Source organism: Paroedura picta, chromosome 7, assembly GCF_049243985.1.
Source record: "Paroedura picta isolate Pp20150507F chromosome 7, Ppicta_v3.0, whole genome shotgun sequence".
NCBI classification, from domain to species: Eukaryota; Metazoa; Chordata; class Lepidosauria; order Squamata; family Gekkonidae; genus Paroedura; species Paroedura picta.
In genome coordinates, this window is record NC_135375.1 from 50,597,518 (window position 1) to 50,616,263 (window position 18,746).

At 44.6% G+C, this 18,746-nt stretch overlaps 2 long non-coding RNA genes and 2 other non-coding genes across 5 annotated transcripts in view; 3 read left to right on the plus strand and 1 right to left on the minus strand.

Moving 5' to 3' along the window:
- Positions 1–2,015: 2,015 nt before the first annotated feature.
- Positions 2,016–14,644, minus strand: LOC143842496 (uncharacterized). The gene is made up of 3 exons (XR_013233146.1): positions 14,429–14,644; positions 2,593–2,763; positions 2,016–2,132 (listed from the first exon to the last, which is right to left on the minus strand). It is a non-coding gene; the product is annotated as an uncharacterized LOC143842496 (long non-coding RNA).
- The window catches only part of LOC143842495 (uncharacterized), a 55,507-nt gene continuing 51,281 nt past the window's right edge, over positions 14,521–18,746 (plus strand). For both annotated transcript variants that reach the window (XR_013233145.1, XR_013233144.1), the window contains exons 1-2: positions 14,521–14,657; positions 17,868–17,924. This is a non-coding gene — a long non-coding RNA (uncharacterized LOC143842495). The remainder of the gene's footprint in view (positions 14,658–17,867; positions 17,925–18,746) is intronic.
- LOC143842529 (small nucleolar RNA SNORA13) lies at positions 16,295–16,430 on the plus strand. The gene has a single exon (XR_013233167.1). It is a non-coding gene; the product is annotated as a small nucleolar RNA SNORA13 (small nucleolar RNA).
- On the plus strand, positions 17,978–18,106 carry LOC143842528 (small nucleolar RNA SNORA13). Its single transcript, XR_013233166.1, has one exon. It is a non-coding gene; the product is annotated as a small nucleolar RNA SNORA13 (small nucleolar RNA).

Genomic DNA, 18,746 nt, shown 5'->3' on the forward strand with positions numbered 1-18,746 from the left:
CATCCAGCGGGCCTGTATGGGAATAGTTTTTTTTTTAATCGCCATCATTGTGACTTAGTCATTGTTTTAATGGGGTTTTAATGGGGTTTTAATGGGGAATTTTTAATGGTTAATATATTGTATTTGTATTAAAATATTGTGAACCGCCGCGAGCCGGTTTCCGAGAGCGGCGGTCATACAAATCAAATAAATAAATAAATAAAATAAATAAATTGCCTCAGAACCCTGACAGAGCTGGCAGGAAGTGTCCCCCCCCCTTTCAGGCATGCTGTGAAGGAGCCTCTGACAGCCCCTGACTGAGGGGAGGGAGGCATTTTCCTTCTGAGAGCAACGCAGGGGAGCCTGAGGGCTTTCCTTTTGAGGGGGGCTTTCCCCTTCTGCCGAACAATTGCCTGACAGTGAGGCCACAGAAAAGCCCCTTCTCACTTAAAATACTGCTCTGGCCGTGGGTTAGACACAGCCAAGCCATGTGTCTTTCTTCTTTGCAACTCTCTGCAGATTTGAGGTCATTGCACAGCATTATTCCACAGAAGAAACTGGCTCTTTTGTCTCCTGTTTCATCTGCACAACAACCCTGTGCAGTAGGCCTCAAGTCTTTCAATTCAACAGCCACCTGTGTGGGAGGCCTTAAATGTTTCTTCTCTACCACAACCCTGTCCAAAGTAGCCCTTTCTGCCTGGGGAGCTGATCTTTATACTCTGCAGGTGAGCTGTAATTCCAGGAGCTCTCCAGGCCCCACCTGGAGGTTGGCTACCCCCGGGTTGGAAATATTCCTGGACGTTTGGAGGTGGGACTTCAAAATCATACAATGCCTCAAAGTACAGCCTTCAAAGGAGCCATTTTTGCCTGCAGTTGGTAGGGAGTGGTGCAGGGGTGTCCCTCCTGGCCTATGGGTTATGGCCAGCCCTTACCAGCAACTGTTTGTATTCTGGGGCACAGACAGGCAGACCAGCATCAGTCCTGTGAGTCTGAAAAGTGCAGGAAGATCTAAATAAATACTTACAGCCTGAAACTGTAAATAGAGAACAAGTAGATGTCTGGAGACACATGGTACCTGAAATGACTTATTGGCCTGGCAAATAACCTTGGCCTTGCAAATTAAAAAACAGTATAAAAAACCTTACTAAGGTCAAGACTGCTGTGCACAGAGAGTCTTCCTCTTAGGGTTGCCAGCTTCCTTGTGAGGCTCGCTACCCCACCTCCCTCATGGGGAGTCTGCTATGGGGAGAGAAAGGGAAGACAATTGGAAAATGCTTTGAGACACCTGAGGCCTGCTGGGTCACTGCGGCCCATTCCCAGTTCTCTCAGATCACTCACAACCCCACATACCTCACAGGTTGACTATTGTGGAGAGACGAATGGAAAAGGTGTTTGTAAACCGCTTTGAGACTCCTTTGGGTAGTAAGCAATAGGGTACAAAAATCCGTTCTTCTAAGGAGCAACCATGAATAAAGCATGTGGGCATATGACATTTTAACAATGAAAAATGTAAAAGAAGGAACAGGGTGGACACCTGTGTACTGTGACTACCCCATGTGTACTAGGGCAGAGGGGCATTTTGGTGAATGTGGCCTAATTCACACAAGAAGTAAAATGACGCAGAACTGGGAGGAATTGGTTGCCATGTAATCTTCCCCTAAGAAGAGTCTCCAGTCTGATTTTCCCTTCACATATCTGAGGACATGGCTCTGGAAAGCTCATCTGTAACCACTATGCCAAAATTCCCAAAGATCAGTCCTCTCCCACACTCAACGAACAGTCCACACCACAGGTTCTTGACACCCATATCTCCACACCCATATCCTCATTTGCCACCATGCCACCACAGCCTCCCACACAACACACACATGACAACCCCATGCCCTTACAGACTGGACAACTCCTCCCCTTCCTCTTCCCACTGCCAAGCTCTAGCTCCCATTGTATTCTTGGATACAACAGGCTTTGTCCCTAGTCATTTTATATTCTAAATATATCTTTTTATTCCTCTGTAGAGATCCGTGGCCATAACTTTCTCAGCAGACCGCACTTTTTCCAAAGTTTTGCTTTCAGATTTCTCAAGGGAGAAACTTGGGGAGTCCGGAGATGATTCTTACAAAGGTTTCATGAGAGTTCAGCTTTTTACAGACAATCTTTAAAATAAAGAAGTAACACAAGGAAATGAACGAGACTTATTCTACTTTGAAACTATTACAATTTACAAGATTTAGATATCCCCAGATTGCAGCAACAGGCGAACAATAGCATATACATTCACATTTCATGACTGTTTGGAATAATGCCAAAGGCTTAATAACATGCACATACAATGTTTATAAAAATACACAGACGATTGGAAAGGAGGAAAATATTTTCATGAACTGTGATTCTCTTGAATGATCTCTGCTATTCATGCATTAATTGCAAGCAGCATTCATTGATGCATGAACACTATTTCATGAAACAACTGAAAAATGTGAAAAGGGTCCATTGAAAAGGATTGTTTTAAAAACATTACATTAGAACCGCCTTTTTGAAAATAGGGAATAAGTACAAATTTAGGCTGCGTCAGAAAAATGTACCTAGGAATACAACGGGTGCTAGCATACAAACCTGCACTGTGACCTTCCAGGGTTCTGGCTCTCCTCCTGTGCTCCCTGCTCAATCTTGAGACCCAGTGCGGTGAAGTGGTTAAAGAGTAGCAGATTAATATCAAGAGCTGGGTTAGATTCCAGACTCCACCTCCATATGCAGCTAGCTGGGTTGCCAAATTTCAGGTGGGGCCTGGAAATGTTCAAAAAGATGAAAGAAAGACAAGATGAAAGAGAAATTAAGAGAAAGAGATAAAGGAAGAGGGGGACGGAAGGAAGGCATCAGTTCTCCTAAAGAAAACAGCTGTTTTGGAGGGGCACTGGTTCTCCTACCCCCATCCCTATACAATAGTTTCTATATAGGTCATCACTGTCCCCACCTTCCAATCCAACCCCACATCTTCCAGCCAGGCAGGCTGGACCTTCCCACCCATCACATCTTCCAAAAGCTGAACTAGAAAAAGCTGCACGGGGTGGGGGGCTGCCCCCTCCCCCCACATTTCTCAAAGGGTGGGCCAGGCTGGGTAGGGAAGGTGGCAAGGGAGCTGCCTCCTTCTCACCCACCCCCACATCTCCCAAAGACCAGCTGGACATGTAAGCCTGGGGGGGGGAGGCTGCCTCCTTCCCATCCCCCCACATCTCCCAAGGGCCAGGCTGGGTGGGGAAGTCTGCTGAATCCCACTATTCTCTCTGAGATGGAGGGTGGGGGAAAGCAAAGAGCACTCTGATGGCCAGCTGCAGGGCCATAGGGAGGTGTTGTGCACCCTGGTCCTGTTAGGGAGGATTCCTCAAAGGAAAAACCTCTCGCCAGGAGCTCCCAGATTCACCCATTTAGATCCTAAGTAGTCCGCCATCTGTCATTTGCATATGTTGCTCAATTGCGTGTATGGGTTTTTTATGGGGGTTTATAATGTAATTTTATTGTTTTATTCTGTGAACTGCCACGAGATGGCTGTTGTCAAGAATGGCGGCATACAAATCGAAAAATAAATGGATTTTAACTAAACGATGTTGGTATATGTCACCATATAAATTAGCAAAAATGTATTAAAATGTTTTGAATGTATGTTGGAAATGTGAACAACATGAAGGGACATTTTACCATTAATAGCGGATGTGCTTAAGGTTTATCTAAACCTGGATTTCTCAATCAGGGTTTTGTGAAACCCTGGGGTTCCTTTACAGCCCAGGAAGTGTTTCCCAAATGGGAGAGAAATAATTTAAAACATTTTTTTAACTTGTTAAACATTTATCAGGTGATATATGGTCATATGGCCATATATGGTCATGTTGACTCCCGCACAAAATGACCAGTGATGGACCTGGATGGGGTGGGGAGGAGCCCTGGGAGGGGATGTTCACAGCTATGCTTCTCAACCATATTCTGCACAAGCACACCACTTCTCTGGTTTCAGGGGTTTCAATCTTTAAAAAGTTAAGAAAGGTTCATCTAAATTATAAATGGAATGACCGTTTAGATGTAACCCCATAGAGCTGATCTAAATCATAGGATTGGAGCTAGCCAGCCCCAAGTATAAATTGCTGGAAGTTGGAGACTTTCTCCATGCTCACAGTTGTGCTATTTGACCTCGAGAAAAATGATGCCTGAAGTCATGGAACCCACATGGAGAAAACCTATGAGTTGGGGAAGCTGTAGTGAAGAGGGGAATTCCTCTTCAGATACTAGGTGGTGGGGAAAATTGCATATTGCACTGGAAGTTGATTGGATACAACCTATTGTTTAGGTCAACCTAGACTTTACAACTGGTGAGAAAGCATACGGATTTTCCAGCTGAGATTTCAAAATAACCGAGGCTGGATCTGAGGTCACCACTTGATGTTGCAGTTACAAAGTAATGACCTTGAGCGTCTGAACTGGCCCAGTATGTATGGTCATCCTTATCCATGGTTCCTCTATATATTTGTGAAAAAGCCTGGGGGGTGAGATGTGTCCGGCTGTCCAAGTTGGAATAGGGCCAACTAATAGGGCTGGACCTGATTGGCCCCCCCTCCCTGGACACACAGAGCCCTGCCAGACAGAACACGAGCCCTCATTCCCTCCTATCACTCCTGCAGCGAGGGAGGCAGAGAGAGACACCGAGAGAGCTGCCCCAAGCTGCTGACAGAGACACAGAGAGCCACCACTGCTGCGAGGGAGAGAGAGACAGAGAGCAGCCCGGAACTGCACACCAGTCTTCCTCCCCTCCTACAAACCAGCCCTAATTAGCTGCTCTGCCTTCTGCTGCGAGGCACACAGCAGCCAAAGAGAGAGAGAGAGAGAGAGACAGATCTGCACCTCCTGGTGTCCCCTAGCAATGGTCCTAGCGCCCATTGCATTCCTGCTTGCAATGGGCTTTCGGGCTAGTTATCAAATGTCAAAACATGTCCTCAGCGGCAGCCTCAGGAGAGTGCATTCAAGGTTTTAGATGTGACATCACAAGCAGATGTAAGATTTATAGACAATGTGAGCTGGAGAATTCATGCTCTAACTAGAGTGACCTTTCCAGTCTCAACATGATTCCACACAACTGTTAGTAGCTAGGCTTTGCAGTCTGGTGAAACAAATAAATCGTTTCTCATAATTTTCAGCAGCTTGACTTAAAATAACATTTAACACTTGTTTCAGATGTTAAACTGCCATTTAGAAGTACAATTACTTTACAGCTACAAAAAAGTGAAATAAAGGAAGATAAAACAAAAATCCTTAAAAGCACTCAGTTGCCTATAATCAGCATGACACATCTTCAGAATGAAAGTGATTCATTTCTTCCTACTGGGAGCGTCTTCCTTTCTATAGAGAACACTTAAAGTTATCCAGATTGAGCAGACTATCAATGGGCAGTTTTATTCAATGGAATGTTAAACAACTTGCAGTTATTCAGCGTGTAATATTCAGCTCCTCTGTGTGCGCGTGTGTATGGTATCATATTGTATGATATTGTATGATTGTACGTTAAGTTAATGACATTTCAGGGAGATATGCCAGTAACTACCGATTATATTTTGTACGTGTCCTATGAGCAAAGGAAGTAACCAAATGAAAATCCTACACAAGCAATTTCTGTCTTAAAAGAAATTTCAACCAGTAGTTCAATATACTAGGTATCTCTGTGATCAATGGAAGCTATGTTTTTTAAAAAAAAAAAACAAGGTTATCGTGTCACAATGCTTTTTTTATAAAAGTTTTTTTTTTGCCTGAGGCCATGAGGAACTCTAGCCAGTCAAAGTTGGCTGGACAAGAATGTCTAAGCACAAAGCAGGTCCTTGTATACATACTGATTGAGCTGCATGGATTCAAATCTTGCTGGGTTCCACTTCCCCATTTTGCAGAAGAGAAACAGAGGCATGTGAGGGCCAGGAACAATGACCTGGGAATGATTTGTTTCAGGAAAGGCTAAGCAGCCCTTTGATTGGCAGAAACATCTAGTCGTAGGGCCAGGGAATGGGAAGGCAGCGTGGTAATGAGGCAGATTCACCTGCTTGCCGGCTACGCTGAGAAAGGTTAGCCAGCATCAAATCACCCATGACTGACAAGGCAATCCACTGGCAATGGGGCAGAGCCGGGGAAAGGCCTTGCCAAGAAGACAGAGGAGAAGCCTCCCCAGTGAACCTCGTAGGATCTCCTGGGGGAGAAGTGGTCCAGAGGGAGAGCAGGTGGGGTCACCTGGAGGGAATTGAGAGAAGGGACTCTATCCCCAACAGTGGGGAGGTCTTCTGTGGCATACCCCCTACCAGGCACGGGCTGCCGTTTCAGGCTGTGAGCCAAAATAGCCTTTCCTAGGCGTAAGCCCTGTTGGCTTAAATGGGCATTACTTCCAAGCACACCTGCTTAGGATTGGTGTCCAGGCAAAATGTGCCATAAACAGGGTTAGGGAGGAGGGGAACCAGCACATTTGTGTTGTTGTGTTTATACACATGTGCATGACAGTGACTGAGTTGCCATTTTGCCTTTCCTTTTCCCTTGGCTTCTCAGGAGTGTGCTGAGCAGCAGCAGCCATCACCCGGACAGACCCCATGGCTTTCACTGTTCCTAATATTAAAAATAAAGAAGTCTTTGCATAGTAATGCAACAACCATGTTGTAACACAACAACCATGTTTTAAAAAACAACAATTGGGAAGAAGGGGATAGATGGGCACAGAATGGTGAATGAAGGGGGGCAATTAAACAAAAGGTCCAAGCATGCACTGGTTTGCAAAAAATAGCCTTTTGGAAAAGGGGAAGGGTGCAAAGCTTTTGGGCTTTTCTCACCTCGTTTTCCAGGCTATAATTTGCCACATGGTTTCTGTATTATTGGAAGGAGGAAGCCTCCCATGATGCTTTGCTCCCTTCCCCTATTTTCCATGTCCTTTTCCTTTGGCTTCTGAAGAGTGTACTGTCATTGCCCGCAGCAACAGCTGTCACCTGGAAAGACCCTGTGGCTTTCACTGTTCCCAGTACTAAAAATGAATCAGTCTTTGCATTACAATCCAGCAATGTTGAAATGCTATAACCATGGTTTAAAAAAAAAAACACCATTCAAGGCATAGGTGGGGGATGTGTGGAATCAGGAGAATAGAGGTGGCTGCAGCAGCTTGATGCACTCCCCCCCCCCCCCAACCATTTAGGCTTGCTTCTCTGCCAGGCAGGGTGATGGCAATAAGTCCCCCAGGCCGGGCTGGGAGACTTGTTGCGCCATTTGCTTCCTGCTGCCCCACCAATTCAGAGTGAGGTTAGGCTACTCCATGGCTGGCAACCTGGTGGGATGAGCTGAGGGCCCTGATGGAGCTATCATAGTTCCACGAGATCTGCAAAACAGAATTCTTCTGTCAGGCATTTGGTTGAGGCTAGGCTATGGAAGACCTGGGTCCCTCCTCCAATGGCCCCTAACAGCCTCTATGGCCCTAAATGCCCATCCATCTTGGGCAACCTCCCAAGGTTGGTGGGTGGTGCATACTGGGAATGACTGGGAAATTGGGGAGAGTATTGATTGGTTATAGGCTGCTGGGTATATGTGATTTATCCTTGTTTATTGTCTTTTTGTAAACCTCCATAAGCCGGCATGGTCCAGGCATGGTGGTCAATAAATCAAAATATAAATAAAATTATTCAGGATGGTAAGAAGCAGGGCTGACTGTGAGGAGCTCCACAAATCGGTAGAGTTGGCAGTGATGTGGCAGATGAAGTTCAGTGTTGATAAGTGTAGTGTCATGCATGCTGGAACAAAAAATCTCAACTTCAGACTAATGGGGTCTGAATTGGCAGAGACTGAGAGGGGAAAAAGATCTTATGGATCACAGTAGATAGTTGAATTAAAGTATCAACCCAGTGTGCTGCAGAAGTGAAGCTTTAAAAGTGGATGAGACAGATTTGTGGAGGATCAGCCGCTACTGGCTATGGTGGCTAAAGGGAACCTCCAAGTCCAGAGGCAGTAAGCCACTGAATACCAGTTCCAGGAAGCAACATCAAGGGAAAGACCCAGCCTCTATGACCTGTAGTTAGACCTCCAGAAGCACTGTGTGGCTACTGTGTGAGTCAGAATGCTGGACTAGATGGACCACTGATCTGATCCAGCAGGATTCTTCTTGTGTTCTTATGTCAGTCTGGCTGTGAACAACAGGGAATATAATAAAATAATATTAAACATTTGTCATGAATCAAGGAGGAATATGCAAATTCAAAAGCAGGGTGCTATACAGTTATTTTGGCATGATATGGACCTACTTGTCCTGGATGAATATATACTGGAGCAAAAATAGTACATAGTGCTATTGACTACAAATGCATATCCAGGCTATATAGAGCCTGCATGCAATCCCCATTAGCACCACACTTTCCCGTCCTTCTTATAATATAGATAGATCAGAATGTACCCTCACCAGCCACTTTAGGACTCTGCATGATGATAACCTGTGCTAGGAAGACACACGGTACCCCTTATTTCATGCAACAGTCTGTGAATCTATATAAATCAATTAGCTAAAATTAAAGTTTCCATGACAACTTCCATTGCTTTTGGAGCCATTACAACTGGAGCAACAATAACTAATTGAAAATGAGCTTAGATGCAGATCTGAATACACTGGAAACAGCAATGAGAGAATTGCTAAAGAAGTGCTAACTATAAATACTACACATTAAAAGAAAAAAAGGAAAGATAAAAAGGAAGGGGACTACCCAAACAAAGAGTTCAAGAAGTTTTTCCAAATTTGCATGGAGACTAGATTAAAGAAGAAATGTAATGACTGTGACATTTGCGTCAGAGTGTTCAAAAATGACCACTAAATATATAAATGAAATACAAAAGAGTTTATAGCTATGCTTACTCCCATACAAGAAAAACATATGTTGAACATTTTATTATGTTTGCTAGTGCCACCAAGTCACAACCAACTTGTGGCAACCTCAGCAAAGGGCTTTCAAGGCAAGTGAAAAGGAGAAGTAGTTTTCCATTGCTTTCCTCTGCAGAGCCTTCCTTGGTGGACTCTGCTTGAGATCTGACAAAATCAGGATATACCACACTGCCTTCCCTCCCAAACATTTTACTTCCAGTTTGTTTATTTCATGTGGGCTGTAACAGAAGAAATCATCACATGTATCTCTTTGATCCAACAATACTGAATACCCTACAAATCAATCTGTAAACCGCTCCGCGGTTATAAATAAAAGCCTAAGGGCAAGTTGGGAGGATTTAGGACGGGCGCTATCCGTGATAAAAACTCGGAAGGGCGAATCAGGAGCCGCAAAGTCTCGATGCGGGGAAAGGAGCAGGGACGCCGTGGCCCTGCTTCTTTCCAGCCGCACGCCCTCCCAACTTGCACGGGAAGCAGGGAAAAGACCTCCTTACAACAGCAACTGTTACATTTCTTCTTGGGAACATAAACCCTCACCTGCACCCTGGATTAATCACCTTGCCTATTTACAGCAGTCCCATCTGTTAAAGCACCAGTATCCTTCCCACTTGCAAGATGATGTCAGTTCCAGTAACAGATACTTAACAGAAAAACATGGAAGTTTCCCCACTTCCTCCAGAGATTCTTTCCTCTGCCCCAGGAATGCCATATGCCTCCTTTACAAAAAACCAAACAGAATCCCTATTGACACTAGGTTACACATCCACATAGATGGCACTTCAGATGCCAAAAGAACAGATGGGCAAGGCAACAGGAATCTAAGAAGAGGATTAAGATGCCATGTGGTGTCCAACATGCTACAAAGGAAGGCAACAGGGAAGCACATTACATCAAGGTGTTGATGGGACTCCCCACAGTGTGGTGGATTACAGCAAAGCTGCGGGTATATGAGGAGTAAATGTTTCAGTAGTTGCATGTTAATCACAAAGAACAAACTTTACAATGGTTTTGAAAGCATAGCTGGAATTTTTAGACCAATGGTATTACAATGCTGCTTCAGTAATAGTTGAATGCCAAGCTTTTGCATGGCAAGGATGGATACAAACATCATTGGAGCACGGAAACCTGACCTTGGTCACAAATGTGCAACTGATAATGCCTGCACAAACATATATTGTGTTACTACATGGCAACAGTTATCAATCAGAGTAAGATCTAGCTACAGTTAACTAAGTTCAAGCCCCACTGCTTTTAGTGGGAGGACTGTAAAATGGAATTACATTTTTGCAACCAGCTTCAATACTGAAACCGCAGTTAGCATACAATATTTTGGGAGGCAGATTTGCTTAGGAGAAACAGCAAGTTGAGAAGCACCTGATCTCTCCTCCCATCCAATTTTTAACCGCAACATGGTTTTCCCCCTCAGCCCAGGTTCCATGGAGGGATGCAGATGAGGCAAGAGGAACAGGAGAGGAAAGTGGGCCAAAGCCAGCTAGGAAGGAATGGGTCCAGTTTTAGCCACTTTGTCATATACCTTCCCACTATTTGGTGGGCATCCTGTAAGTGAGAAACCTTTTTAAAAACACAATTTAATAAAATATTCTTCCCCTAGTGGAGTACAAAATCATGGCTCAGATAGTACTCTTTCTCTGTTCTGGTCCTTGCATAGCAATCTTCCCACAGAAGTACATGCTTAAATTAAATTAAACTATATTTTTCCTGAGAAAAGCAGGGGCAGCTTCAAACTGCTGTGTTCATCGGGAATTCAAGCTTGGCAGCTACCCAGAATTGCTGACATTCCAAGTCAGTGACTAACCCACTGGACACAGTTGCTTTTTTAGTACTGAGCTTTGTGTCTAGTGAGCAATTCCCAGGTCTGTTTCTGTACTCTGCAACAGATGATGAAAAATGACTCTGAAACCTAACATTATCTCCACACAAACAACTCACCATCCAATAATCACACATTTGCTTCTTTCCCTTTTGTTTGCACAGTCTTTTCATCTTCCTTCAAGGCTACTTTTATATTACAGTGATATGACACTGTTAACTTTGGCACATGCAAATCATTACTTTCATCAGATAATGCATTCTTCACTATTATGACTGTTATGGTAGAACTTCATGTTATCAGGGAAACATCATGACTACTAAGAACATAAGCAGAGTCCTGCTGGATCAGACAAGTGGTCCATCTAGACTAGTGGCCTATCTCACAGTGGCCAACCAGTTCCTCTTGAGGTTCATCACCAGGGCATAAAGGCCAAGGTCTTCCCCTGCTGTTGCCTCCTGGCTCTGGGATTCAGAAGTCATTTTAATCACCATGTCTAGGAGCCACTAAGGCCTATTATGCATGGAGTGGAAGGTCTGCATTTGGGGTGGAATGGCGGCGGCTAAAATCACTAATTATGCACGCTGCAAGCGGCAACCGGGCACAGAGTCAACGTATGCCGCCGAAAAAGCCACGTTAGTGAGATGCAGAAAAAAGTGGAGCTTCCCGGGACCAGGGCGCAACCAGAAGTGGCTCCAGACTAGCCACGTGCATAATTGGATACTCTGGGTTTTGCCACCATTGCGTTCCGTCCTGTGCATAAGCGGTTTGCTTCGCTTCTTCCTCCTCTGTGTTCTCCATGCCGCCGTTTCAGCGGCTGTGCATAATAGGACTAATATAGCTATTCCTGTGGCCATTAGTACATCCTCTGGCAGTGAACTCCAGAAGTATCTTTTTCACCATCATTACACTTGTTCAGAAGCTGATTTACATAGTGCTATACATTTTTGAATCTATCATGTACTTTCCACGTTTACATGATACATTTTTCTTGTGCCCACGATAGTAGAACCTTTTTATATGAAGCAGCCTTAAAAACTGATAATCATTTTTCTTGCTTCCTTTTCTTCTTAGAATTATTAGACCGATAGAGACACCTGGTGGTGATCACTGAACAGAAGAAATCACAAAGACCTTTATCGCACGAGGAATTTGACTTGGCTGAGCAACTGTCTGATCTCAGGGCAAATTGCCACTTCCTGATGACGTCGGCGCAGTCCCAGAGCTGGCGTGAAAATGGCCGTCAGTTGCCCTGCTGCAAAGGAACGTGGGGAAATCAGCGTTCCCTTTTTTTGCAGCGGGACTCAACCAGCTGCAATTCGCAACTGGGCTGTTAGGAAGGGGAAACAATTATATATAGAGAGAATGAAAATATATAGTTATATTTCGAAGATCTTCATTTTCTAAGACATTTGTAATAGGTATGGTTATATTTGGGGAATATAACTATATATTTGCATTCTAAATACCCAACTGCAGCAAATCTAGATATTCTATAATTGCTCTTTTATAAATCAATATTGTGTGCTTTATGTGGTATTTTTTATTTTGTAACCGGCTACAAGACAGCTTGCCATGAATGGCAGGAAATAAATCATTATCATCACCATCATCGTCATCATTTCTGTGCTGAAATTTCAGCTATTTAAAAGGGAGAAGAGCAAAATGCTGCTAATGTCCTGCAGATTGCAAGTTAGTCAGTGTTTTTAAAACATGTAAGCTATTTGCGTATTTATAATACATGTTGAGAGCCTCTTGTGGCGCAGAGTGGTGAGGCAGCTGTCTGAAAACTTTGCCCATGAGGCTGGGAGTTCAATCCCAGCAGCCGGCTCAAGGTTGACTCAGCCTTCCATCCTTCCTAGGTCGGTAAAATGAGTACCCAGCTTGCTGGTGGGTAAACGGTAATGACTGGGGAACGCACTGGCAAACCACCCCGTATTGAGTCTGCCATGAAAACGCTAGAGGGCGTCACCCCAAGGGTCAGACATGACCTGGTGCTTGCACAGGGGATACCTTTACCTTGAATACATGTTACAAGACAGGCAATTGTAGTGGCATAAAGAATTGAATCAGTGTACTTTGTCTAGAGGAGAGCCCACTCTGAACAATAGCAGGAAATGCCGGGCAGGGTATCCTCTGCCCACAGTGGGAAGGGGGCTGGTAACCCTATATAGAAGACAATATGAACCTTGATAGAACAATTAATAGTCTAACTCAGCATGCAAAATCTTTATAAAGTACATGATGTTTATTTAAGCTGGACTGGTTTAGTACCATAAAGTAAACCAAATTGTTTGCACCTGCTGGAAGCATCTTGTCCCATCGCATATGCTATAGCAGTGGTCCCCAACCTTTTTATCACCGGAGACTGGTCAACGCTTGACAATTTTACTGAGGCCCGGGGGGGGGGTAGTCTTTTACCAAGAGATGTCATTGCCGCCTGAGCCCCTGCTCCACTTGCTTTCCCGCTGGCGCCCCTGACTTCCCACCGCCCACTGGGGAGTGCTGCCAGCAGCAGCTGCACATTGCCACATCAAGGGGGAGCCCCAGCCATGGCGGCTGCCAGAGAGCGCCAAAGTGCAGAGTGGCAGGGCAGCCCCTGTGGCAGCAGCCAGGGAAGAGGACGAGAAGGAGCCGCGGCCCGGTACTGACTGATCCACAGACCGAGACCGGTCCCCGGACTGGGGGTTGGGGACCACTGTGCTATAGGATCCAATATCTGATTCTCTATATGGAATATTGTTATATATAGATATTAATAATAAAACTTGTTGTGGGTAAGAATATAGGCTCTAGCAGAGGTGTGTGGGAGCAGGGAGTATATACTGTAGTAAAGGGGGGAGTTTTGGCTCCTGTTCTGGGCCTGGCTGAGTTTTCAGCCTGGGGGTGAAGACAACCATTCAACACTGCATTGGAGGGAGTGGGGAGAAGCTGCTTGATGTGGGGTCTTTAAATGCTTTCCGGGTGGAGGGCACTCTCTCTGCAGTCTGGGGAGGAGAAAGACCCCGCCAAGTAGTTGATCCTGGGGACTCATTAGGGACTGCGGGCAGCTCTTTACATGAATGGACTGGTTACTCTTTTAGCTTGCCAATTGTAGGTTGGCAAATTCCTGGATATTTGGAGGCAGAACCTGGGGAGGGCAACAGAGGACAAGCCTTAGGGTGCCACAGAGTACATTCTCCAAAGCCTGCATTCTTTCCTGGAGAGCAATCCCCATTGCCTGGAGATCAGCTGTAATTCTGGGAGATCCTCAGGACCCACCTGGAGGCGGGCAACCATTCCCCCATCTTTCTTGACCCCTCAGGCTTTACAAGCCATGGCAAGGGATTTATGGCTGACTAGAGCAACGAGGCTGCTGCTTGTCGCAACCAACTCTGCCCCTCAGGGTAGCCCAGTGCTACACCCAGGATTGCAGTCGCGTGATGGTCGAAAGCCCCCCCCCCATAAGATTAAGTCACCCTTACTATTAAATGCGCAACTGCAAATGTATCGAATACATTTTCACTGCACCCAAACTATATGCGTGGAATGAAAATGCAGCAGAGCAGGGGAGGCCGCCTCAGAAGGAAGAGCCCCGGGCGCCTGCGCCGCGGGCCTCCTCCTAGCCCCGCCCGTTGGACGTTCCCTCGACAGACGAAAGCGCAGTTGGTACATTCCGCGCTGTCCTCTCGATTGTGAAGCGGACAGAGACTCACGAGGATTCGGCACTCCGCGTGCCTTTGACCTCTCCCGGGAGCCGTTGGTATGTTCCCCTCCTTCGGTCGGGCCGGGTGTGCTAGTCTTTGCCTTGCTCCCCCCCTCCCAGAAAAAGTGGTTTGTCCCGACGCAGAGCATATCGGGAGCGGAGCGGGGCGGGGCGTTCTCTTTCCTCGTGGCGGCCGTTTTAGAGGTTGGCGGCGGCTGAAGGTTGCGGAAATGGAGGCTGTAAGTTGCTGCAGCTAATGGCGGAGGCTCCGCGTGTGGCCTGCGGGCTTCTGACGCCCCTTGTGACACTTCTAGAGTCTTTTCGGGTGCGGGGAGCGCCACCCCCAGTGGTGGTAAAGGGTGGGGCGTTCTGGGATGCTCCCCTATCTAATTACTCTGTGTGGGAAAGCGGGCTACAACAAAAGGAAATTAAATTAGCCTAATTTCTTTACACACTGTGCTGGATTTTCATGTACAGTAAATCATTAATTTCAGGAAACTCGGGGAAGGGAGAGAGAGAAATGCAAGTCATTTTATTTCGTCCACACTCGCCAGCTCCACGTGGCCACCATGCTTTACGCCGGAGGCAAAGGGCTACACAGGGAACTGATGTCTGTATCACTTGTGCGTACATCAAATTACTGGACCTTTGTCTATGGAGAAGCCTCTTTGCAAAGCTAGCATAACACGAGGCAGACTAGAATATTGCATTTCCTCACACTGCAAGATAATTAAAGAATCGCTTCCTGATGCACTGATTTTTTTTAGTTGTAGGAATTTCTACGTAAAGTATTTCAAATGTGTTTCAGTCACACACTGTCACAGCCACCGCCCACACTTCAGTTTAGCCCATTTTTGCACCCCATCCTGCTGGATGTGCAGGTGAGGCTTGAAGCATACTCGGATGAGATGCTGGAGAAGCAAAGGAATTTATTTGTGTGATTTCACTCATATTGCCTGCTTTAAACTAAGCTACCACCCATGCAAAGCATACCCTGACAATTTGTACCTGATTGCTCCATAAGGGTGACAGCCTAGTTTAATGGGTCGTCATGTTGGTGAGATCTGTTATCTTGTTAAAATTGCATTTAAATCAGGCCTTAAGTTTGGTGTAGTATACAATATAGTGGTGGAAAGTGTCATCAAGTTGCAGTCTACCTATGTGACCCTGTTCAGGGCAAAAAACAAAGGTAGTTTGTCTTTGCCTGCCGCTGCGTAACGACAACATCCTCAGTGGTTTTCCATCCAAGTATTAAACAAGGCTGACTGCTTACCTTCTGAGATTTGTTAAAATTGGGCTAGTCTGGGTTAGGACTATTCATTGCAGGGGTACAATGTACCTGGCATAAAAGTTCTAGTACATTGAGCTCCCTGCTATTCAAGAGTTTTATATTATGTTTAATTTTCTTTAATGCGTGGGATTGTGATTTTTCCCTTCCTTGTTGCAACTTAAATCATTAATAAATATTCATAAGCACTTTACTCTCTAATTGCACCCAAACCAGCATACAGTATTGCTTTACTCCATTTTATCATGTCAACAGCCCTGTAAGGTTGGTTGGGATGAGAGTGAGCAGTGCATGGTTGCCCAGCAAGTTTCCAAGGCAGAACAGGGTTTCAAATATGGGTCTCCTGCATCCTATTCTTAGGTGTTCACTTCCACCTCCTGCTTCATGTGTAGACTAGATCTTACATAGGCCTCTTTACAGGAAGCAGTGGCACATACTGCACTATGACTAGAGTTCTGAATTGGTTTGGTAGAAGCTACAGGAGGTGTTGCTAGTGTAGTCACTCAAATAGGGATAGAGTGACAGCGTGGAGAAGGGCATTTATTCTCTGGATGTGTGTTGAGTGTGCGCATTTTGGTTTGTAGCCTTTGCCTTCAGTGTTGCCCATTCATCTTGACTGCTAGTGAATGTGGTGTCTGAGAAGGCACAAAACAAGATCCCCTTTGCAGCTTTTTTTCACTTGCTAGGACTTGTTCCTACCAGGTCTGCTGCAAGTGGGACAATATCAAGAAATGTCCAGTTATCTGCATCTAAATCAAGCGTATAAAATCACGTGTTTTTTTTAAAGCCTGAGGTATTTTTAGGTGAACTATATTGAGGCTTTGCTAGAATTTAAAGCTGTCTGTTGGGCAGTCTTACACTGTTCAACTGAAACTGATTAACCCAGTAGGATGTCTGAAACTCTTTACAATTTACACTATCTATTGTGTATGTTGAATCCATTTCACCCATTATTGGTTGTGTTCCACCTGGGAAGCCTCAGTGCAGTTACAAATTGCTACATGGATGGCTCTCTCTTACTTAGATCAATGGAGCTTGTGACTCTTCAGTAGGGTTGCTGGGGGGGGGGGTGCTAAGGACTGAATTCCCTGACCCAGAGATGCCAGATGACTCAATTAACTCATTTTGCTGTCATGGGAGAGAAAGGAAGCAGTTGGCCTGCTGTGTTTTCTGCCTGTGTTGCTTCAGCAACAGCTAGAAGCTTCTTTGGTATCTATATTAATTCACTTTAGTTGACCAGAAAGCCATTCAAGGGCTTTTCTGCAGGAAGACAGTGCTTCCGAGATTTTCCAAATAGGCTCCAATAATTCCCATTATATCTCATCTCTGACCTGTTACTAGGCACATACTCCCTGTACCTATTAACAGCTCAGACGAGAGATAACTGGAATTCTGATAATTTATTATTTGAAAGCAGTGTTACCGGAAACTGTTGAATTCTTCACAAGCTAGTCACAAAGGAATAGTTCTTGATAAGCAAGTTAAATTAAGGAAGCCTTTATTGAAGGTCTTACTTACCACAAAATAAACTTGGAACTTTTATTATACCTTTGCCACTCAGAGTCTTCATGCTTAGCTATCCATACTGTGTGGCCAGTTTATTTTTGTGAGGTTCTCCAAATAAGCAGAGGGTTAAAATGAGAATATCTGAATTTCTCGAGGGGCTTTTTGTTCTTTGCATTTTGGGAGTTACTTGCTGTCAACCTTCCAATGTTAAGAGGGAGCAAGGAAGATGATGTATGTATACCACTGAGATCTGTGGGGTTTATTTCAAACCTCCACCCCTACTTTGTCCCAGAGTAGATCTCTGCAGCCATGTTCTTTACCACACAGAAGAATAGTGTTGGATATGCAGTCCATTCCTGGGATTCTGTCCTAGCCTTCAGGGTGAGTAATTCATATTGAGACTGTGTAGCATGTGCACCTTGTTTCTAAGCCTTGTACAGCAGTCTACTACTTGGCAGCTACCTCAGACAGGCACTGGTATAGGCAACCAGGAAACAGAATTTTTTTTTTTTGAGATGTGCTAAAATTATTTCAATCGAGGCCCGCATTAAGTACTTGACTACAGATGAAGGATTTAATGGACAGCATTGCTAATGGTACTGCACTGTGTGTAGCAGTACTGAAAACTGATTATGATGTCCTTTTTTTCCCCCAGAGGCAAGCAAAGTCCACCCACAATTTTGGATGACAAATGTTATGTTTCAGAATACAGGTATGTAAAAATATTTTGGCAGTAGTGTCTAATTTTTGATTGATTTTTAACTTTGCCTTTGTGTTGCCCATTCATTACTTTCTCCAGTGAATGTGGTGTCAGAAAAGGCATACAGTAACTCTAGCTGTTATGTGTTTAGGAGATGGTTATGTACCTTCTCTGCATATTCAGCCAGAACATGCCTTTATACAGAAGAGCTATGTCCTCTGCCTGAGCAAGCAGGAAAGCTGCAGCCATTTATATGTATAAGGTTATTGTATAGAATGCGTCTGGAAATTTAAGGGACCCTGTGATTCCAATCCAGCTCCTTGGTCTAAGGTAATGTTTGCAATTGTTTTTGGTTGATCCATGTAAGAATTAATTGTTTTGTTCAAAAATATGACTAGCTTTTCCTTTGTAAGACTCCAATATTATTGATTCCAGAGCCATCTTAGGCAATGTGTTCCATTGCAAACTACTTGGCTTTCAAAGGCATTATTGGCTTTTGGAGTTCCAAGAATCTTATAAGCAGGTCTGTCAAACTTACATTCTTAGATAAAGAAATTTAGATGTATTCATCATTTCATGAAGACTAATAGACATGTAGCTAGTTCAATAAGGAGGAACTGTGCTTGCTGTCTTAACAACATAATATGATAACCGCAGAACCAGTAGAGATTGGAGTTGTTTTCCCAGGATGTTCTGTAAAATTTCACTGTATTCAGCTTCCTGCACTATGGTCATACTATACTGGTCTGAATAAATTTCCAAACCTTTAGACCCTGAACCTATGTATTTTACTTAGGTAGTGCTTGATAAATTCTGACTTGATTTGTAAGAGCT